Here is a 24440-nt window from a genome sequence, read left to right as displayed (position 1 = left end):
TCCCTGCGTGAGAAACTCAGAGGTGTATTATCCAATTTTATTTTGTGGTTCTCCTCGTAGGCCTAAGACCAGCTGTGTTAAGTTTTTTTCCTGACTAGGCTTCCACTTTAAAATAAGAAATTCAATTCGATTGTTGTTTCGTTCCAATTCAAAATTCAAAGCGCGGTCAGTTCTCAAGATGGAGGAACAAACACTAAGCTAGCCTGGCATGTACATGAAACTGAGAGCAGTATTTTGCCAAGGAAAATTTATATCCAGTTACAATAGCAATAAAACTAGTATTGAACTCTCTGACAGTTGAGCAGTCCATTTGGTTGACCTCAGATCTGGAAGGGGATAATCTTGAATTTGGGAATTATATAGTATTATTTTTTAAGGTGAGTTTGTCCTCAATCAGGCAATAGCGATAAACTTGTGCTTCAGATCTGCAGATTTTAAGTACTTCAGTTATTATTATTTTTAGAAATCAAGTATCAGAGTGTAATTAATACTGTTAAGGAACCTTTCGGAAAGTCGACCAAGAAAGGCGTGATATTTGACTTTTCATAGATATAGATATTTAACAATTATTCCACGAGCGCGCGTTGGATATGAGATGATAGATAGCCAACGGGGCGCGTAGCGCCGAGTTGGCTATAATCATCTCATATCCAACAAGGGCGAGTGGAATAATTGTTTTATTAAAAACGTTGAATTAAATTATTAAATTTTCTTAAATTTTTAGCTCCCTTTTAATTTTAAGCTGACACGTACGCTTACCATATTTGTAGATTATGGTATATTGGCTGATATACCATAATGGCTAAGCCAATAAAAAGTCTTGAATTGCATTATCCAATGATCTAGTTTTTAATAAATATATATATTTTCCATTCTTTTGCTTGCCTCTTTTTCCCATGGGTTATGGCTCCCAGAAGTTGGCGATGGAGAACTTTCCTTTCGCTGACTGTAAGAGTTTTCATCCTGAAAAATATGTATCTCGTGTAATATGCAGATTAGTTTGAGATTTAGCGTTGAAGTTTTAATTTTGATACTCGGGCTGTATTTATTCAAAAAATCTTTCTCAATTAGTCATTTATCGAAAGAAAACAACTTTTTATTTCTTCATTTAAAATTAAGCTACATACACATCATAGCGTTGACCTGAAGGTTGTAATTAAATGCCATGACATGGATGTATGGCAGAACTCAGGACTACAATGGAATTGTGGCATGTTACCCATTATGTGGAAGTGACTTTATACGTGTCAACGACAAATACTATCTGAACAGTGACTATGCTGGTAAAGAGAAAGAAACCTTAAAAACTGCCAGGGAGGCATGGGTGGAAAGAGATCATCCTCGCAGCCTCCACATACTTATTGTCGCTACAGTGCTCTTAAAAAGAGGCTTGTATCGGGCATGTTTTTGACAAGAGCTCAGTTGACGGCATGGTGGAATTATTGCAGAACAAAAAAGTATAAGAGTGTACAGATAGTTTTCATCATCCCAGCTTGGACAAGTTTGAATTGTCTGGTGACAACAAAACACCACTCCTGTAAGGTACGCCAAGAAAGAAAAAGAAGCTTGCTGCACAAAACAATGTGCTCAAGAAGAAACGGTTTGTGGCAGACATTCAAAATCACCTTGAAAATTCACCAGCAGTAAGTAGATGCAAATTATCAGAGGGAGAAGAAAGTACAAGTTCTGATATGTCAGAGGGTGTACAAGACAAAATAAAAGCACCTCCTGCAGTAGGAAGGAAAACTAAGAGTAATGGACCACCACCGTTAATAAAGCCAGGAATACAAGCCAATAACACAGAGAAGGCAAAAACAGCTGGGATTCAAAAAATTGCTGCTCAAGATGTGCCATTGGCAAAAGGAGAACATACAAAGATTCCACCACCTCTTTTTCCTTCAAGCAAGATAAAGGCAGATATGGTGTGTCTCTCACAATATCTGCAGTGAAGCCCAAAGGAAATCAGTGCAAATATTTCAGAGTGTTCAAGGACCACACCTATTCAAAAGCAAGTTTTGTCTTCGAGCACAAAGCTAAGGGATATTGAAAACAGAAACCACACTCACTGATGAGTAACGTTCTCGGAAATGCCATGAATCTTTCCGTGGAATTATAGGATACCGCAAACAATCATGATGTAAGCCCTTTACCGTCAATAAATGAGCAATAAACGCTCTTTGCGTTTAATGTTAAAATAGCATCCAAGGCAACACTAGCACTAATTTGAAGCGGTTCTCAGAAAAAAAAAAGGGAAGTATGATATTTTCACTGATGACGATACTCAAGTTATGATCCATTTATCCCCAGACTTTTGAGTAAAGACTGGACCAGAAACCAATCATAAAGGGCTAATTGTTAAGGGGAAATAATCAGCAAAAGAACTCCTCCCTTCCCCCCCCCCCCCCCCTCTTAAACAGTGGGCTTTTCTCTAACTTTTGGCAAGAAAAGCACCAGTTCAATGCAATAAATATACGATGATTCGTGATGTATAAAACAGTCACGTATAAGGTGTGAAAGAAACGTCGGAACAGTCACCAAGGCTCTTAACCTATTTACTCGAGCGACATTTGATATCATAGTCGCTTTCCATGTGCGCATGTGAAAGATGTTGAGTCACATGTCAAATTTACCCATAGAAAAATTATCTCTGTCCAACTGATATATCTCTTTTCGCGACGCACCGATCTCAACACCATGTGCAAATGTTGTTTTCCTCTTAAATGTATTGAAGACTCCACCCTCTTCCCCCTATCCGAAAAGAAAGACTTGCCCGTAAGAGGTCACGATGCCGTGTGGTTTTCAATTTTAATTTTGTAAAAAGAAAATGACACTTGTGTGAACAAGAGTCAAAAATCTTTATCATTGACTTTGTCTCGCTATCACTTTGTTCATACCTTCCCCCCCGACCCTTGATAACAACCGAGAAGAAAAAAATACACCCATGTATCTCTAAGAGCCATTTATTTCCTTATTGCGAAGAAGTAAAGTCATGCAGGAGTAAGTCGGGATACGTTTTATTATCAGCTCGGTGATCTTTGGCTTACATTTAATTGTTACTTTTGTGATATAGAGGTTTGAGCACGATAAGTATTAAAAGGTGCTGCAGTAACGAAGTGTACAAGTTGGTGTACCAGTGATGTGATAAACGTAGAAAGCGCCACAGTTTGTCACTTTGATGTAATGTGACCAATAGCAGCAGTTTGACTTCCAGTGAAAGCAGGCCAGTCTATTGACCTGACCATCAGACACTGATGGGTGTCCACCATTTAACCAACCGGTCGCATACGTGTCACATCTGTGTGTAGGCGGACACGAAGTGGCCATTCTGGTTCCTGCTGAACCTTGAAAGCGATACCAGCCATAGAAGCGATTGTCACAATTATGATTGGCATGGTTGTAGGTCACCCGCCTGGTGATACTTGTCAGGCTTTGGAAGTTTTGACATTCTAAGGAAGGGCAAAGAGCAATCTATTGAAGAATATGAAGGCCAGTCTGCCACTCACGCCAACAAATTGAAGATGGCAAAACTCAAACAAAGATTCTCCCTGTCTTTTGGCAACGACAAAATTTTCTTGGACAACGACTATTCTTATTCTCCTCTCATTTATCTCCCGTCTTTATTGCTTGATCAACTCTACGATACAGGAATTCAAGCTGTAAGATATCTTATCGTTTCATTAACGAACTAAAGCCTTCAAAGTTATTTAGTGTTTAGTGTTTATATCCCTCTTATAGCTGAATTTTGTAAGCCTTACTCCGTAAGAGAGTTTAAGTCGGCATTTAAGGTAACTGCCGGTTGCGAATTCTTCGGTGGTGTGTCACTTGATTTGCTATACCAATCAGGTCAAACATTTGAATTGAACAAGCTTTAAAAAATACTCTCTCTAAAACATGTATGAGTACAATCCTTATTCTATAATCGTCTATATATTATCCTCATTTTCTCAAATGCAGAAGTTCAAAAAAATACAAGTTGAGCCCCTGTCCCATCAGGACAAAAAAGGAGTACTGTCTCCAAGCGGAAAATTGACCATAGTCGGAGTGTAGCATTCTTGTTTGCAAAAAAAAAAAAAAACAACAACAACAACAACAAAGGAAGGGAAAGGGATGGAAACATCTCCATTCTGTACAGGTTGTGGACATGTAGGATAAAGCAGTTCTCAAGCTAATCGCAAGCACATTTATCTGGGCGGGTCTCTTGATTTTTCTTCTCCATTGCGGGAGAAACTTAGCGGTACGTCGTCCTTTGCCTAGACCTTTCTCTAGTTAGATTATTATGTTACTATTTACTTCTTAATCATTCATTGTGAAAAATACGGCCAAGCAGTTGTTTCATCGCTCCCTAAACTATTTACTGCTCTTCAATTACCACTATAATATATTTATCTCCGTCTCTCTCTCTCCCTCCCTCACCCTCTCCCTCTCTCTCTCACTCCCTCCCTCTCTCTCCCTCCCTCTCTCTCCCTCCCTCCCTCTCTCTCCCTCCCTCCCTCTCCCTCCCTCCCTCTCTCTCCCTCCCTCTCTCTCCTTCCCAGCCCCCGTCTCTCCCCTCCTCTTTTCCTCCCTCCTTCCTTCTCCTTCCTCTCTCTTCTTGTTGTTGTTGTGTTTTTTTTTTACCACCTATCGTTTATGGTAATAAACTATCTCTCCCGTTCATTTTCCATCTATTGGTCACTTCAAGTGAAGTGGTGTGGCCGTGAATCGAACTAGTTCTTGGTTTATCGTCTCGCAAAGGACACTCTTTACCTGAGGCAGAATACCTGCACGTCTTTCCATTTCCTGTATAGAGGCTGTTACAAGAGCAACTGTAAGACCCAACAGTATTGGTACATGACGCATGTTGATGGCAGTTGTGAGAACCACTGGTACACTCATCAATGTCTGCGGACATTAAAAGCACCAACATATTAAAATAAGTAACCGAAAAGAAAAGAAATAAATAGAATGGAATGACAGAATCCTATATCAAAGCGAGCATAACTCTTAATCATGTATTTGCAAACACTACCAACTGAGGAATAACAATTTCCGAAAAACATATTTCATCATCATCATCATCATCATAGTTTATTTAATAAAGCAGGTTGAGGGATAGGCAAGACATTACGTCCTGATGTGGACCTGCATCAACTAAACTATCAATTAATAAATACCTAATTAGTGAATAGACCGAAAATGGTATGTAAATAATGACAATTAAAGGAAATAAATATTAATAACAATACGGAGTAAATGTTAAAAGTATTTAAAGTCAACAGATTTGTAGGAAACGCTGCAGGAAGCTTTAGCAAAACTGATAGATTTCAGAATTCTCTTATTTTCCCTGAGTTTTCTCTTGAAGGAAGTTAAGTTTGAACTGTTATTTATGTCTTCGGGAAGGAGGTTCCAGGATAGTGCAGCTCTGTGCTTAAACGAAGATCTTCCCATTTCTGTTCTTGGTCTATGAACCTTAACTTTTAGGGATTTTCTTAAGTCATAAGGAGTCTCGGATTTCACTATTAAGTCATTTAGAGGCTCAATGCTATTTCCATGATAGATATTGTACGTAATAACTAAAAGTCTCCTGATGTAAAATGAAACAATAGAGTTCCAGTGTGGAGCGTTCATGATGTCATCACTGTGGATGCTATGGGGTAGGTTGTAAATAATTCTAGTAGCTCTTAAATGAATTCGATCAATATCATCCATCAAGGTTGAAGAACAAGACCCCCAGACTACAATGCCATACAAAACGCTAGGGATAATAGTTTTATAATAAATGTTTTCTAAGGTTGGTATCGGTAAAAACTTTATCCGATTCAGTACTGCAACTTTGTTCCTGAATGACTTACAAACGTTCTTTATGTGCTCCTGCCATGATAGCTTGCTGTCAATTGTCACCCCAAGACATTTAGATGATGTTTTGTACTCAATAAAGCTATTACCAAAGGCCAAGCGTGGCAGGGGGCCAATAAAGTTCTGGCTAGAAATTATCAGGGCTTCAGATTTCGATTCGTTGGCGATTAATCTGTTTGATTGACACCAGGTGTACAGCTGGTCTAGTACAGACTGGAGTGTTAAGATGATATCGTCGATGTTGTTTCCAATTGTAAAAATAGTGGTATCATCGGCAAACATAAATAATTCACCACTAGTTATTGATTCTGGAAGATCGCTTACAAATATTGAAAATAATTTTGGCCCTAGTATTGAGCCTTGGGGAACTCCATGTGTGATGGTTTTGTGCTCGGACTGATATCCTGATATTTGGACAAATTATTTACGTGCAGACATGTAATCGGTAAGCCACGAATGCAAATCGCCAGATATCCCAATTGTCTTAATCATGTATTTGCAAACACTACCAACTGAGGAATAACAATTTCCGAAAAACATATTTCGTTGAATACTTAATATTTTGTTACCTCAGGTCAGAAAACAATTCATTTCAATTTAACGATTTAACCAAAACAACAGCGTCCACTCAGGCACTTAATGAAAGTGTATCAAGGAGAATGTTGAAATTTCAGAAATATTGCTGTCATGTATCAACTACTCAGCTATAATAGTTTTCTGAAGACCTCAATTCACGGGATTCGTTACATATTACGATGAAGGGAAGGTCCATATCGCATGCACTCTGAATCAACTGTGACCCTTAACCTTGAACGTATTCATTTACTGAGAAGCTCAGAAGAAAGACGCATTGAGGGAGAATTTGCCGTTAAAAAAAAAAAAAAAACATACATTGCCGTCAAATGGGCAATAACACAAAAAAGAACATCCGGCTATCGACCTTAATCTTTGGTTAGGGGTTCAAGGAAACTACCTCTTTTGGCGAGTTCGATTGTTGAACTAATCGAACTTTGACCATACCATTATTCTCTTACATGTCCCCTATTAGAATTTTTCCTTTGGCTGGTCTATATGTTCCACTCAGAAATAAAGTTACTTACTTACTTACTATGATACGGTGGAGTAAAATGGCGCGAGTGTGTAGTGCAAGTGAGTGTATGCTTTTACTCTCGTCAACACGAATAGATTTCCATGGCCCGTTGGTGTTAACGGGGTTCCACCGTAGTCTCTTTTGCAGTTGTTGGTTTTGTTGTTGTTGTTGTTTTGGCATCGCATAACTCTTCTTAGTTTATTAGCTTCGCCGACAGGCAGGGACAGTGGCAGGGACAGTTACATTAATGAATGACAGGCAGCGACAGTTACATTAATGAACGACCGGCAGGGACAGTTACATTAATGAATTGGCGCAACAGTTTGCGCCAATTCATTAATGTAACTTTGTTCTCAAGCGATTAGAGAGAGAGGGGCCTGTGGCTAAAGCAAGGTCACATTTGAGGTCAATATCACCACCCAAAATTGCCATTTTTTGAAAAACCGTAACATTTACCTGCCCTCTTGCATAACTTTCATACCAAATCCAGTATATACTGTGGTGACCCATTTATCAAAATCAGTGAGAAAAATCAATCTCATTATCTAGAAATACCTCGTCTCAGAGCATATAAATACTCTAAGAAGGCCTCTAATTAGCACTACAAACAACTAACGGTTTAGCAAAATAAAGGTGATTTTTTTCTTTGAAAACCTAGTACCCATCATAGAGCTCAAAAGATGATGTTCTGAACTCGATATGACAACATTTGTTAACGATGCTTGAATTTCCTTTGATTTATCTTTTTCAGCTCATATCTCCATACAGACTAAACTCACAAGCATGCAAAGTCTCTATATTTTGTCAAGCCCATTTTTTGACGCAACATGAAGTTAGCTTAATGAAAACGACCGTTAACAGAAGATCTATGGTTAAACTTTTGATAGCCTTGCTGGCTCTTGTAAATACGCACGATGGCATCAGTAAAAGAGCAGGGTGATGCATACAGGTTGTAGTGAGTAGCGTCCAGATGACTTGTGATCCATCCGATTTCTCTAGTACGTTAGAGCTGAATAAATCAAATCATCCGGGAGTAAATAAGAAATCCACAGTTAGGAGAACTGGATAACAAATATTTTGTGTAGCAGTTCATATCAAACGCGCCACGCCACACCTCGAGATACGATTGTTGTTGTATCGACTGACCCACCATATTAGACGTGAGAGTGAGAGGACTGGACAAAGTCGAGGAGTCACGCAACCTTCACTGAGTTTTGAGTAACGCGGGTCTGTTGACCATCCCTTGTGGCAATCGCAGGAGTTTGCTTACTGTAAAAAAGGTTCATAACTCGGTGCCTTACGATTAGCACCACCTTCAATTATAACGTCGGAAAAAACTCGCACAATGACTATAGTTCACTGAGTTTTTTGCTTATGCAACACCTAAGCAAATTTTCCCTTGACAGAGAGATCGCGATAGTTGAAATCTTCATATAGAAGAAAATTGGAAAGCCATCAAACTATTTTGAAACATGTGTCCGAAACCCTTTTCATAGGAAATAAAAACTAAGAAAATCTTTTTCACGGGAAGCTGAGAGGACTGCCTATAGCGAGAGTGGCACTAAAAAAGCCATTTGCTACATTTATGGGCATGTATGAGCCCTTTCGTATATTTTTTTATTAATTGTATCTTGTAGCTTTGGTATCACCAGCTCTTCCTCTCGCCCCAGACTCACCTGAACCCTTGTACTTGTGTTTTAATCAAGTAGTCATGTCATTATCGCAAGACAACAAAGGAGTCATCCCTGTTTCACGCAGAGCCCATAATGCGGCACCGCATTGATCAATTACCTTTCCAAGGGAACAAAGCGCCATCGAAAAATTATCCTGAAATTTTACTATCGCTATACGTTTAATACTTGATAAGGACACAAACGTTTACGCTTGAATAGTGGGAGGAATGGAAACTTGGTCCAGACCTAATACTCTCACGTCCAAAATGGCGGGCCCAGTTGGCATCATATCATGTCTCGTGTGGAATATTTAATTTAAACAGCAACAATAATTTTTTGTCATCCATCTCTACTGAATGTAGACTCCCTCTTGTTTTGGATGGTTCCATTTCTTCAGTTCTAAAGTACCTAAGATTTCTAGTGGATCACAAGTCACCTGGACGGTGCTCACTTTGGCACGCACACATAAGCTTATGCTCTTTCTCGCTAAGTGATGGGTATTTGCGAGAGCTATTCACAGACTATTCAAACGCCAGGCGTAGATCATCTTTTAACAATCATTTTCTTCTGAGCTTAATGGTTAGGGTCGGCCGGGTAAAGGTCACCTTATTTTCAATTAAAAACGGCCTGATAAAATATGAAGACTTTGCATGCTTTCAGTATAATATGTATGGCTATACGGTCTAGCAAACATAGATCAGAGAAAATTCAATCGCCTTTAAAAAGTATTGCAATATCTAGAAAAGAACGTCAACATTTGTGCTCTATGACTAGTGCAAGGTTTTCATAGGAAAAAATACCTTTATCTTCTTAAACCATTGGGTGTTTACAGGGCTGATCAGAGGCCTTCTTAGAGCAATTATAAGCTATGAGACGAGGTATTTCTAGATAATGACATCGATTTGGCTTTAATGTTTCATTTTCACTGAACAAATACCAAATAAAGGCTTTATGTCAAGACGTTGGTCTATTTATAGCATGAACTATGCTCAAAATTCTATTATGCTTGGCCTTAGAGGGGCATGGAGAGTTTTTGCCAAAAACTTAACAAACCTTAATAAGCCAAGTTAATCTCAATTATTATAATAAATGGGTCACTAAAGTGTATACAGGATTTGGTATGAAAGTTATGCAAGAAGGATGTGATGGTTTTTCCGAAAAATGGCAACTTTGGTTAGTGATTTTGACCTCAAATGTGACCTAACTTTAGCCCCTTGCCCCTCTCTGTCTAGTCACTTGAGAACAAATTTACATTTCTGAAGTAAAATTTGTTTTATAATAGAGTCCATGGTCAAATTCATTTGGCAGCGCAGTTTACCAATGGAGTTTTATAACACTTTCAAAATGCCATTCAGAGGGATGAAATTTTGGTGCCCCTTAGGCCACAAATGGAGCCCCCCCCCCCCTGAAACTCCACAACAAAAAGAGTCGGAGAAGCGAGCCGAAGTGGCTTTTGAAATATCTTATCAAAAAAATTGTTCGTTGATTACTTGCTATCCTCCATAAGTCGGAAAATTATTTATTTCAATTAACGATTAAACCTAATGAATAACGTTTACTCGGGCACCGAAGGAAAATGTACTGAGGAGGAAGTTGAAGTTTTATGATACGGCTGTCATATATCAGCCATGTGATTCGTTGCGTAATACGATGCACGAAAGGTACAAATCGCATGCAAAACCCCAGTTTTTGTATATAGACTTTTTAATTAAAATTTACTGGAACTGCGATCAATCTGGTGGCAAGAGAATATAAACGATGATTTTCTTGTTTGGTGGCCATAGCCTCAGGAGTTTTGTAAATTTAAGAGGACAGTTAAAGCCCCTAACCTCGCTCTTTAGCTCTTCGAGAATCTCTTGTCTGAATAAGGGTAATTGGTAAATCTAATACCAACTTAAGGATGTTAATCCATACTTGTATTGAATTAGCACTGAATAACATAACAAAAATAAAACATTTTAAGCATCCAAGGAACGGTACAACCATGTCAATAAGAAATAAAAGAGGCTAAATGGTACACTTTCTCTACTTTCAAGAGTTTAAAGTTGGTCATACCATTGCATGTTCTTCCATCACCAGAATACCCAGCTCTACAGGTACAGGTGTACGACCCCACGGTATTCGTACAATCTGCGTTGTCTGCGCAGTTGTCAGTGTGTGTAGAGCATTCGTCAAAGTCTGCCACAATCAACGTATAACAATTTAAGTGTATCCCTATACCATATCATAAAAAATGCCGAAAAGATCTGTATTTGTTGGTGGGAGGGATTATCTTACCACAGCAAGGAAAAAATTAAAAAGCTTGGGGACTGAGATCTTTAGGGACGTCCAATAACTAGAAGTACCCATCAAGTAAAGAAAAAAGTCTGGATTGAAAAAGAAATAGCATGTTTCCATTTATCAAGGTCACCTCAGTTTCAATAACTACTCAGGGTGTTATTCAAAAACAATAACTACTTGCGAGACAATAAATTCATTACCTGTAAAGCACGTAAAATTTAAGCAATTTTTGCATGGCACGTCATTCCAAGCGTACCCATGCTTTGCACCAAGAGTGTGCACGCAGTCTTGGTTGTTCCAGTCATTTGGTTGTTGCGGAGCCCAGAATCTAAATTTGCTTATTTCTTTATTTGTCCAAACAAATGATCCTTCCACACTCCGATCATTGAGTCCAATCCAAGATCTTCCACCGTTATGTCGATGCTGAACGTAAACATTTTCTTCTTGGTTGTCACCAACTGGGAGCCCATTGCAGAGCAGTTAGACTCAGCGGTAAGCCATGGTGTGCATGCGGGGCTTGTGAAGTAGCAGTAGCCGTCGAAATAACTCCACCCTGTTTGGCATATATCTGTATGAAAGTGCACAATACGCGCCCGCATCAAAGTCAACACGCGTATGGATCTATGCCGTATATGCTGTAGTTATACGTTGGTTTGCTCATAACCGGTAGTACGATTTCTCTATGGCTAAGGACAGAGCAAAGCAGAAAACAAAGCAAAACCAAAACAAGAACAAAAAGGCAAAGCAAAGGAAAACCAATGGAATCCAGAGATACTTTAGGTGGTCAGTTAAAACCAAAGGTACTTTTTAAAATAATATGTTTCAGATAAAATAACCTCTGTTGTGATAAACATCCCTCTGCACTTTCAGGGCCAAACATACTCTCACCTGACAAAACAGTGTATGACACTGAAAGTGGGTCATACTTTATCTCGTACAACTCTTTTAGACAAACTCTGAATCCTGTCTCATTGATGAACTAAACAAAAAAATGAAAGAAAAATAATAACATCAAAAATAAAAGAGTTAATCTCAACTAAATATTATTTGAAAAGGAATGAAATGCAGTACAATGAGAGGGAAATTTCCATTACATATCGTAGAGCTAGCGAACGAAACAAATGGCAAAGAGTGTAATAAACAGAAAATTGAAGAGAACAATACCAATAACATCTGCTGAAACTCAGGTGTGGCTTCAAAGTTAGATAGCAGATTTCCCGTGGCAAAAAGAAAGGGGAAAACGGGAAAAAATTGACACTTTAGGATGATGAGTAATCGACGCTACCTCAACCCAAGCTGTTATCCCATTATGTATCGGTTGCAGATTTCCACCACTGGTTGAATGATTTGCAGAAACAAACACATTCGGGGTGCTGTTGAACTTCTGATTAAAGGAGACATCCTATGTAAAGAGCAGATCGAATCCAGTTCAAAATTAACTTAACTTTGCGAAGGAGGGACAACTTAAATCCTGCTCGTTATGCATTGTTTCTTGGTAGGTCTGTTAGTTTGTTTGTTTTCTTCTGATTTTCAAATGAAGACTCCATGTGGCAGTTTTACACTGACCTACTGAAGAACGATGTTTTTCATTACGGTTCAATTCACAATTAAAGACAATAACACCACCCGTTCTGGGACCTACTTTTGACGGCGAGAACGAAAAGGATATTTTTATGGGAAAAAATGCATTGGTATTGGACAAACTTTTTTAGCTCAGCTGTACCTTGCAATAAGCGCGGTTGTGATCAGCAGGTGGCGACTGAGAATTAGCAAAATAAACCGACTTGTGTTCAGAGAAGAGAGGCTTGTGCAGAGATGAGAATGCCAACCATTTCTAAAACGTGAAATTAAAGATCATTCGTTATGACTTAATTTTGTGTTAATCTGTCCAAGTGTAGCTCACCGACCTTTAGCCTTGTTTCTGAAAAATAAGACCACTTGATAAAAAGAGAATGGCAAATTAACCACAAGTAGTATTCAAAGGGGGTTTCTGACGCAGTTTGAAAATTGCCTCATTTCTAAGGATAAATTCAAAAATAGTCTTAAAAACAAGGCAATCTAAAAATGTGTCAAAATAATCATGTTTTAAAGGCAATTTTGAAAAATGTAAAGATGAAATAAACAATTCTTTAAAAATCGAGTTTCCAGATGGGATTTGAACCCACGACCCTCCGTGATCTAGTCGGATGCTTTAACCACTGAGCTACAGGAGACTCTATGGTGAGCAACGGAAAAAATTACTTTAATTTTTAATCTTACTTTAAAAAAGCACAACGATGATTTCAAGGCAAAATGATTGACGCATCATTTGTTTCCTTCAAAATCAAAGCAAAATTGACGAATTTTGAGATTGCATTGATTTTCAAGACAATCTCAAAATGCGTTTGAACCAATACTTGTAACGAGGACCGAATTATTTTCTCTGAATCTGTCACGCAATCTCAGACCTTTCTAGAATTGTCTTTAGTTTGTAATATTCCAGAAACTTCTTTCATGTGACTCAGCAGTTTCCAAAAATACTTGTAATGCGCTGTAAATAGTAAAAGAACATTATAGATACCTAAATTATATGTATAAAAGCTGGCTTGTGAGAAGTGCAAAAAAACATTTGCCCGAGGGCTTGCCCTCGTGGCCGGATGGCTCAACTCGTGCAAGCCATGATGTGACGAGGCTATGACCTTTCCATATCCGGAGAGAAGGAAGAGAAGAAAAAGACGATAGCCGAGAAGGGAAGAAGATAAAGAATACACAGCTCCCTATGTAGTCCTCCGTAAAATTTTGTGTACGCGGAAAGAATACCATGAGTCAAGAAAGCCAAGCGTTGTGGTCTTCAGACGGCGGAAGTTGGAATTCGAAGTTGATCAAGACGATGAATACTTCTACGGCATAAAGGATTGTAAGCCTGCTTTACGAACTGCTTAACTTAATCTTAACCTAAGTAAATTAAGCAGTGTAAAACTAATTAAATAATAGTTAAAATGGGTAACTGCCTGTTGTTACATTTTTTTGGCGTGCCTTATATCGTACTCGGATGTCTATTTTTTATAGATGTTTTATTAGCAGACATCTGTTGGTCATTCGTGCACGTAACATAATAGATATTTTAAAAATTACAGATTTTGGAGATATTGATCCTCTAGTAGAGCATACTCATGATGATGAAGACGACGATGAAGATGATGGAGATGCAACAACACCTTTTCAACCAGATGAGAATTCAACTCCGGGACCCTCAGGCGAAGAAATTCCAATGACGACAATGAAAAGGGGGCAAGAATAGTGTTCAAAAATGGCTGAGACATCTTTCATTGAAGGTGATATTTTTGGCTCGCGAGTTTGAACTTTAAATGAGAATTGCATTGGAATCACTTACTGGTATTTTTCCGGAGGCAAAAGCTTCAGAACTTGAGGTTTCTTACAGTGAGAAAGGAAGGTGGCAAGTGAAGATGTTTGGTCAAGGCAAGATGGTAGATCCTTTGTCTACTGAAGAAAGGGGCCTAAATAGGCAGAGGTTGAATCCTATTCTCCCAAAACAAATTAAAACTTCACTGGGTCCACAGCGAGAAGTTTTGATAGCTCAGAAGGATAAATAAATTGAAGAGAAGGAACAGTCCATTCGAGATGATCAAGAAATTTCTGGTGATGAAAATGAAAACCCCACCATACGAGAACAAGAAAGAGAAAGGATAACTGAAAATCAAGAGCGGATTGATGCCCTTAGGAATGAAAGAGAGAGACTTGGAGAAAGATTATCACTCCGTGAGAGATTGATAAATATCTTCAAGAAGTATGGTTTTAAAGTCTCAGCTGTTGTTTTGGCAGTTGGAACAACGATTGGAGTGACTCTGAGCACACTAAAAATAGGCCTTAGGGGTGGGGAACGGGCTTAAGACTCTTGGAAAAAATATCGGTGGAATTTTACCAGGTCTCGTTGGTGCAATAGTCAGCTTCGGTTTTAGAGTTGCTGGGTCAGTGATCAACTTTCTAAGAGAAAATGCCCGGACTCTAATAACGGGTGTTGCAATATTTATGGTTGAGCGATTTCAAACCAAAAAGGCGATGAATCCGGAGGGCTGAGACCAGTTCGACTGAGATCAATCCGTCTTTAATTTAATCATTATTTGTGTCGCTGTTACTCGACGCTTTCGTCTTCACAAGAGTTTCACTTGGATCTGTCTTCTGAGCTTCGCTCGCGGTCTCTTTATTTGATAGGTGAGAAGTAGGTCTCTTCATTTTTGATGAGCCCCCGTTCATATGCTTAACTCCGACTGATTTCGTATCCAAATTAACTGATCTATTGACTCCAAATTTCATGTCGAAACTTGCCTTCTTCAGCTTGTTATTATACCCGACTGCGCTCTGTGTGTTCAGAAGAATATTTGAGGGCATAAGCAAATTACCTGGTGAGATGGCAAGATCAAGTCTGACTTTCGCCTCATCAATCGGAAGCTAAAATCTCTGTACGCTCTTCGAGATGTCTGTCATTCTGATCGCATCGTCAACTAAAACAATAAACTCACGCTGAGGCTCGTTTGCGCTTCCTGATGAGCCAAAGATGGATGATCTGACATTTACTTGTGAACCGAGAATTAAATAAAAAAATGCCTCAACCGACTGAGTTAGTCTCCCCAGCCCGGTTTGCTTCAGGCCTTCTGACTTATCTGTCATGAAAAAATCGAACTGTTTATCAACTTTAGTGTTGTCATTCCTTATGAAATAATTCAAATTGCCTTTTATGGCTTTTCCACCTTCATCTCTGGACTTGTTATCACCCGGATATGGGATGGCAGTTGCCATAGGTCCAGTATTAGTGACGTAAATGAAAAGAGATCCGAGACCAAAACAGTCTTCTTCTGTAAAGCGGAAGTCTGTGCTTGGAGAAGTTCCAAATTCTGCACACAATCTTTTGAACGATAACTTTTCGTAGTTATTATTTGTCTGACTAAGCGTTGGGTCGCCCGGGAGAGCCGATTCACTCTGTATTCCACCCATCTCTAAAAGAATCCTTCTGACTGCGATATAAATTTGAAACCGCAGAAACGACTTGATCTGGTCTGGAACCATGTCAAACGGTTCACGAGAGATTCCACAGCCTGAAATAGCGCACCACACTGCAAAGTTGAGTTGTTGAAACGAGTAGCTCATAGTCGGCCCCGCAAGCCATCTCTTTGATTCTGCGCCTGAGCTGTGTTGAATTTTCATTCTTGTGAATATTTCTCTGAACTTAGCTTTAAAATATTGGTTTGGGTAATAAATATGTTAGTCTCTTCACTGAAGCTACTTATCGCACTCTTGTGAGTTAGAACGGCTGGAACCTCCTTAATTGCAGAAGAATTCAGAGTAACCTCGATGGGAAATCCTGCTATTCCAAGTGCTCGCTTCATTTCATCCTCCCAGTCTTTTCTGATTGATACTGAGACGCTCGTTTGAACACCATTGGAGCAATTCAAGTAAACTTCAGCTTTTCCCTGGTTTTCCCTGAAGAATGTTACTTGCACATTGAACTTGCTCAGGTGTGCGTTCGGATATTGTGCTTTGAATTCATTCAAGGCTTTTGTTCTTTTTTTCGCAACAATTCCTTTCGCTTCATCTGTTCTTAACCAAGCCGACATTTTAATTGGTTTTATAATCAAAATGGTTGTGTTGACAATTATTTCACATTCAAATGATTTCACAGTTCTCTTCAAAGATCCTCTCGTGAATGGAAGTGAACATATTAGGCTAGTGAGCTGTTCTCTTTACAACTCATGGCAGAACCTGGGTCACTCTGGAGAAATCTCTTCACTTGATGCTCAGGACAATTCATCTGTAAAGAAAATTTCTGAGAGAAATTATTCGTTGAAAAGCCTTGGCAAAGCTCTTGGAGATGGATTGAAAACGAAGGAGTCAAAGTTCGACAAAAGGTTATCATCATTGAACAACTACCTTGTCAATTGCGATCATTTGGATGCTGAAGAAGACTAGAGAGGTTTCCAAGGACAAAATCGAGTTGGTCTCAAGAAAGGGTGTGTATCCATATGATTACATGAGCAGCATTGAAAAGTTCAGAGAAACAGAAATTCCACCAAAAAGAGAGAGTTTTTATTCAAAGCTGAATGACTCTGATATAACTGATGAAGATTATGAGCCCTCAAAGAATATCTGGAATGAGTTCAAAGTGAAGAACGTGGCCGAAGGTCGGTCTTGGACCTTGGGTGATTATCATGATCTTGTGTTTGAGGAGTTCAGAAACGTCTGTCTTGAGAATTACAGTCTCGACCCTGCTTGGTATTACACTGCTCCTGGATTGGCTTAGGTTGCAGCATTGAATGTGACAAACGTTGAGCCTGAGCTACTGAGTGATCCAGACATGCTTGTGATGTTTTTGAAAGGAATTCGTAAAGGAATATCTATGATCTCAAATCGCTATGCAAGGACAAACAACAAATACATGGGAGAAAAGTTTGACATAGAAAAGCCATCAAAATATCTGACTTATCTAGACGCGAACAATCTTTATGGATGCGCAATGTGCAGGCCTCTTCCTGTCAGATGTTTCAAATGGATGAGACAAGCAGAGATTAAAAAGTGGAAAAACATTCCGTGCATTCTTAAGGTTGATCGTGAATATACAAAAGAGCTTGATGATCTTTACAACGATTATCCTCTTGCTCCAGAGAGGGTTATGATCAACAATGCGCAAAGCGCGGGAAGAGCCCAAGTCGAGGAACTTGTGCCAAATCTGAATGATAAGGAGAGATATATCATTCATCACAAGAATCTCAAACCTTGCGTTGGGTTTAAGGTTGAAAAATATTCACAGAGGAATCAAATTTGAAGAAGAACCCTGCCTGAAAAGTTATATCGAGCTCAACACAAACCTGCGCGTGAGTGCAAAGAACGAATTTGGAAAGGATTTCTTCAAGTTGATGAATAACTCTGTCTTTGGAAAAACAATGGAAAACATCAGGAATCGAGTTGATGTGAGGTTAGTCAACAATCGAAAGAAAGCAAACAAGCTTTCAGCAAAACCAAACTTTCAGCACTGCATACTATTTGACGAAAATCTCATCGCAATCCATACGGGGAGAACATCACTAACGTTTGACAAGCCAGTTTACTGTGGAATGGCTCTTCTTGATATCAGCAAGACTTTTATGTATGACTTCCACTATGACTATATTAAACAGAAATGTGGAGATTTTGCAAAGCTTCTTTTCATAGACACTGACAGTCGAACAAAGCATACAGATTATGCTTCAAAGCCTTGCAACAAGGCACATAATGAGGATCTTGATATAGAAGAGACACGTTTTTCTAACTTCTACAAGCCGAGCACACAACACAAAGAAGGTGAAAAGATCTACGTCGGAGGAATGGCTTTGGGTTTGGGATTGGCAGCAAGTCGTTTTTTGTGATCGCAATAGAAAATGGAAAGAAAACTTTCAAGAGTTTACTATAGCCCGAAAGGATTTTCGAAGGGATTAGATGCAGTGAAGAAGTTGGTAAAGGAAGCTGGAGTTTCTGAATATGTTGCAAGGCTTTGGCTGATGAAGCAGGCCATCTGGCAGATTTATTTGCCTGCCCAAAGCATATCCCACGAGGAATTTTTCACGTTGAATCTCCAAACACAGTTCATCAAGCTGATCTTACTTTCCTTCCTCATGACAGACTTCCTAGAGGAAGAAAGGTCTATAAATATGCATCGACAGTGGTCAAAGTTGCGAGCAGATTCAAGGCTGCTGAACCTCTCACCTCAAAAGATTCTTCTGAGGTCTCAAAGGCTTTCCAGAAAAACTACAAGAGATTGCCATTGAGATGGCGTAAAGTTCTTCAGGTTGATCCTGGACGTGAATTTATGGGTGAAACGACTAAAGAGATGGCAAAGCAAGATGTGAGAATAAGAAGAGAAAATGTAAACGTTCATAGAGATCAAGGGATAGTTGAGCGATTTAATAGAACTTTGAGTGAGCGTCTTTTTACTTTCCAATACGGCCTGGAAATAAACTTCGAAGACAAAAAGAGATCAACAGAATGGGTGAAAAGGCTTCCAGAAGTTTTTTCAGCATTAAATAGTGAGGAGACAAGATTGACTGGAAAGAAACTAATTGACGCAATCAAAGAAAAGGCGGTTGACGCAAATAGTTCAACTTCTTATTCAAGACCTGTTGGCTTTAAAGAAAAGAGACTCGACTCTTCAAAAAAGGTGAGATATCTCTATGCTGCTGGTGAGTTAGAATGTAGTCAAAGACGAGCAACAGTTCCAATATGGTCTCTGGAGGTCTTCAATATCGAAAAAGTATTTGTGAATGAAAGGGAGCCTGTTCTCTCCTATCTGAAAGACGGACCAAAGCGAGGGTTCGTCAGAGAAGAGCTTCAGATTGTTCCATCTAAAATATGAGTTACCTCCTGAAGGATTTCGATGATTTGAAAAATGTTCCAAATGCTTCATAAGTCTCCATGAGTTTTTGGGATTATTTCTGAGATATTGTCTTTATTAGTTTTTCTTGGTGATTCTAACGCACTTTTGTCTTGAAATTCAATGCAATCTTAAAATTCGTCAATTTTATTTGAAAGACTTGCTTTGATTTTGAAGGCAATTTCGAAAAAATGCGTCGATGATTTTGCCCTGAAATCATCGTTATACTTTTTTAAATGAGATTAAAGATAAAGTAGTTTCTTTCAAAATGAACTGGAAAACATGGCTGTTTTGACACATTTTTAGAATGATTTGTTTTCAGGACAAAGTTTAATTTTACCTGAAAATCAAGGCAATTTTCAAAATGTGTCAGAAACCCCCTTTTGATACTACTCCACAATTTACAAAGAAAAATAAAGCACGCAAAAGTAAAACAAACAAACAAACCAAAACAAAAACAAAACACACAAACGCACACATAAAAGAAAAAAAAAGTGGTGCACCTCTTTGGAGATAATGAGTGCAAGTAACTGGAATGTATACTTACAACGTGAACATCTTCGTGAGATCCTGCATAATTCTGAAGTTCCCTTAAGCAGACTTTGAATGAGGACTGCGTGACATCTTCAATCCAAACACTTCCAGCGTCACGTTTCAGTCCAGCGTGATGATGAGCAGCCGTTACAAATACTGATGGCGTCACAGAAAACTTTCCCTGTTAAAAGGTAGTGCATATTAGCTTCTAAAACGCTAAAGTTACACAAGTTCATCTCCTTTATTCAATCTGAAATCTCGAAAAGCAAAATACGCAGACCTGAAACTGAAAACTAATCACGTTCAAGAACTTCCAATATAGTCTTTTATAGTCAACATTTTAATCTGTGTAAAAAAGTAACTCTTTAATGATATTTATTTTATGAATGATAATGCTAGGTCGGTACTGCGAACACGGCTCCAATTTGAAAAGAAACTTTTTTTCCTTTTCAAAACATTTGTAATAACACAGCTTGGTCTACTAACCAAGGGAAAACTGATAGATTTACAAGTCGTTCTAGTCCACCATTGTGATAACCGCACTTCGTCAGCAACTCCATCCACTGGTGCCCCTTGGTAAGCTATCCAATCAACTGTCACATTAGCATTTGAGTGTCTTTCGTTGTAACCGGCCGCCATCACACATGCCGTGAATCTATCGTAATTGACATTTTCAACCCAGGACACAGCGGCATCGTGTACGTAAGACTTGTCACTAGTGTCAATATGATTGACAGTGATCTGAACTTCGAGGGCCTTGTCAGGATAGAACACAAATGGCCTGAGGCGAATGACTTCGCAATGAGAATATCCAAGCGATGGGATGTGCGGCATGTGGCGACGACCGCGCTGAAAAGGAAATCCTAGAAAAAAAATCAAAACCATTTGGCTACGAATAATTTTCTGTCTTCTACTTTAAATTTGTAATGGAACTCTAAACCATTTATACCAGCCAAGGCGTCATTACCAAAGAACCAACAACAATAAGATGATTGAAACCACAAAATAAAGTAGTTATTTCTAAAAAATTACCCTACATTGGATAGCAGTATGAAGACGAGGACAATGTCACTTCTCCCGGCTCTAACACTGCTTCTGCCGCACTGACTTCTGACAGCCACCATTTCCGACACCCACACACCAGTCGAAATGACCGCCATTACTACCAGCAGTTAGATCTACGTGGAACACCGATGCTGCCAGTACCACTGACATTGACATTTTCATTGACACTATCACCGTCATCTCTTCAGGTGTCTAGAAACGGATTTACCGATAAAAGAAACCGTTGAAGGCAAAGATTTTACTCAAATGTAACTAACCTTCACAGCTACCAGGGTGCTGTACAGTGTAGTTAAGTCGAAGGACACACATTTCCTGCCGAAACAGACACTCGTTATCGTATGTTGAGCCGTTTGATGAGCAGATAGGTTCTTGGTATGATGGACAGCTCTCCAAAGAAACGCATCTAGCATCATAGGGCCCAAATGCTTTGCACAAACAGTGATAATGGCAAACGACGTCAATGCAAGGGTCCAAGTCTGCGAGAAAAACGTGGAAACGTGAAAGAAGATGCCGGCAAGTTAACAAGTTTGCCATCGTAGATAATTTATTTGCAACTCCTATCTCACTTTTCAAATGCTTATAGAAGGTGGTTAATTTAGAAAAGACATCCAAAAGTTGCATCTAAAAATAGGATGACAAAGCCCTAAGTTAAAAATGACAACCACGCTCTACGAAGTTACATTTTGACTGACGAACTACAAAGTTGTAAAGGTATGTCACTTTGCAGGAACAATGAAAATTTAGCCTTTCTCAAATTGACAAAAAAATAGTCATGAATTTCTTTGCTCACCACCAGTCACCATGTAATCCACGGTAATGGCATCCTTACTGTTGTAATCGCTGTTAAATGTTTTGACACAAGTCTGAGCTTCAGTTTTAGATGTGTGCTAAATGAAAACAAAAATAAGAAGAAATCATTTCAACATAGTAACATAGCTAAGAGTCCCATTTTTTTCATCGAGGAGCTAAACCAATATTAGAACACATTACTAACCTCCACCCAGGTAGTGACAGCATTGCATTGGGAGCCGGATTGAAGAGAATTGTTCATTTGAGTGCTTCGCTTTGCAGTCACCAAAACAACCGGTGGAGCGTAGAAGGGCTCTGTAAAGTTTATGGTCTGAATTAAAGAAAGAAGAATAAGTAAATGACGAGTATTTCCTCAAGAGTTAGAGTGAAGTGTGAACAGCAGTAGAACTGCTCAAGGCCACACTGTCCTGGTGGGAGGAGGGGGGGGGGGGCGCTAAGTATATGAGAAATATAAAAGAGGAAAACAGAATGGGAGAAGAGAAATCGAGGGTACTAAACTTTAAGCCGGTTGCAGGTCAAACGCAGACAAAACTTTAAAAAAAGTGAAACGATAAAAGAAGGAACAAAAGATACAATTAAAAATTATATTACTTACTTGACAAAAGGCGTAATTATGCTGCGGAGATGGCGAGTTTGTGCTGGAAAATAACAAACTGTTGATGAAGGTAAAGTTGTCGACGCTGATGTTGTTGAAAGCTATCCAATTATATCGATCAAATAAAAGCTTCCATAATTACTCTGACAAACATAGAATATTTAAGCGTTTTTCTGTCGATGATAATTTTTTTTTCAGAATTAAGCTCGACTAAGTGTTTCTCATCTCTTCCAATAAATTTCAATACATTTTCAGTGGACAGCACCTTTTAAAACTCGCGGTCACTTACTACTTTTAGGTTCTTGTGTGGACCATCGAAAATCTTGGCTTCCCTCAAGCAAATCTTAAAGCTGTTTACTTTCAAGTCCTCGACCCACAAGGCCATGGCATCCTGAGTTCTGTTAATAACACCGTGATTGGCAGTCACGAAAATAGTTGGAGGAGATAGAAAACGCTGAAACATAAGTAGACAAGTTTTTATCCAATCCATTTTGAGACTATGCCGATACCCTTAATTAAGGAGTGAGGGAAATGCAATGAAGCACATATAAAGGAAACAACCCTACCATTGATACTATTAATAATGGTAACAAATTATGAATTCAGTATATGGCTTGAACCCGGGGGTAACATGTGAAGGTGTAGTCTGATCTTCCGGATGAGTGTAGTCCTGAGAAGGACTGATGTCGGTGGTAGTGACTGACGTTTCGTTAACCTGTGTGGAAGTCTGATGATGACTTCCACACAGTTTGTCGAAACGTCAGTCACTATCACCGACAACAGTTCATCTCAGGACTACACTCACCCGGACGATCAGACTACACCTTCAAATTATGAATTATAAATTATGAACTAAAGAGGGTACTGTGAGACTATAAGATAAAAAAAAAAAAAAAAAAAAAAAAAAAAAAAAAAAAAAAAACCCGAGATCAAGCAGAAGAAAAGCCCATATCATTGATAATAAATGTCGAAGGATTAGGTGCAACTTTAGCGTGTTTAAAAAGATTGTGAAACGTGTTATTCTGGGGGTTTAATAAAAGGTTAAGTGTCTTTGTTTTCGAAAGCACGCGTTGGTAAGGTCGGATCCCTTTTCCTAGCACAGACTTTTGCATTCAATCTTCATCATTTAATGGCATACCCTGTTTAATCATCAGCGCCTATGAGGTGCTAATTAGCACACATCTAACCTGTTTGAGATCGATCCTCTCACATTCTGTACCAGTTGTCCAAGAACTCAGCGATTTGGTGCCTATTTGGGATCCGTAAGGTGCTGTCTGAACAGCAATCCACTCCACTTCTTTAGTACCGTTCGAGCTGTCTCCAAACTCCACCACACAGGCTGTAAATCCACTCTTCGTAACATCTTCAACCCAGACTGCAGCTCCATTTCTAGGATTTTGGCTCTTCTCTGTGTGGCCAACGGAGGCAAAGACCTTTACCTGCTGTCCACCAGAGAAAAGATACTGGAATGAGATCTTCTTACAAGCAAACAGACCTGGTATGGCGGTGGTGATGTTCTCCTTTCCGGCCTTGAAACCGAGAGCTGTTACGAAATAAATCAAATACAAAAGCTTTGAAAATATACACCTTGCTCATTGCAGTTGTACGAGAATTATAAGGTACACCCTATTTTTTGATCCAGTTGATTGTTCTATTCCTTCTCCTTACGCCCCTCCCCCATTTTTCTTTCTCTTTGGTGTCCATTTAACCCACGTTTTTATCGCCATAAACAAGTCATTTAACGTCAGTAATTCAATGTTAGCTATACTGTGGCTTTATAAAGGAAAAACATATCAACATACCTTTACTTGCTGGAGCAATTAAGATAAGTACGAAGAAAGCAAAGTGCAAATCGCCTGAATTTTGGCGCTCGCGCAACATCTTGCTCAGAATGAGAGGTGTATTTCCCGCTGGAAAGTATATACTCTCATAAAGATCCTTATGTCAATCATCTTTGACTGCAAGGACTTGTCCATTTCGTGAGGGCAAGTTTAATCACGGAATACTAAAGAATCAAATTTAATACGTTGATCGTAGTTAAGGAGGGGGAAATAGGAGGGGAGGGGGTGAGGGGGAAACTATCGACAGCCTTTGCCATTTCATTTTGATCCATCAGTGGCAGTGTTGGTAATTTTTTAACAAGTAGAGAAGTGTTGACTG

The 24440-nt window shown here is 39.0% G+C and overlaps 1 pseudogene across 1 annotated transcript; it reads right to left on the bottom strand.

Annotated features, from left to right (window-relative positions):
* Positions 1 to 2944: 2944 nt before the first annotated feature.
* On the bottom strand, positions 2945 to 24381 carry LOC148736766 (uncharacterized; annotated as a pseudogene). Its single transcript, XR_015997307.1, has 16 exons — positions 24083 to 24381; positions 23468 to 23823; positions 22570 to 22734; positions 22281 to 22409; positions 21870 to 21995; positions 21666 to 21762; positions 21133 to 21351; positions 20297 to 20673; positions 19824 to 19991; positions 12602 to 12712; positions 12164 to 12280; positions 11767 to 11857; positions 11079 to 11446; positions 10654 to 10776; positions 4747 to 4881; positions 2945 to 3446 (listed from the first exon to the last, which is right to left on the bottom strand). The product of XR_015997307.1 is annotated as an uncharacterized LOC148736766 (transcript).
* Positions 24382 to 24440: the final 59 nt, after the last annotated feature.

This window comes from Stylophora pistillata, chromosome 2, assembly GCF_964205215.1.
Source record: "Stylophora pistillata chromosome 2, jaStyPist1.2, whole genome shotgun sequence".
NCBI lineage: Eukaryota > Metazoa > Cnidaria > Anthozoa > Scleractinia > Pocilloporidae > Stylophora > Stylophora pistillata.
This window is presented reverse-complemented; position numbering and strand designations above follow the sequence as displayed.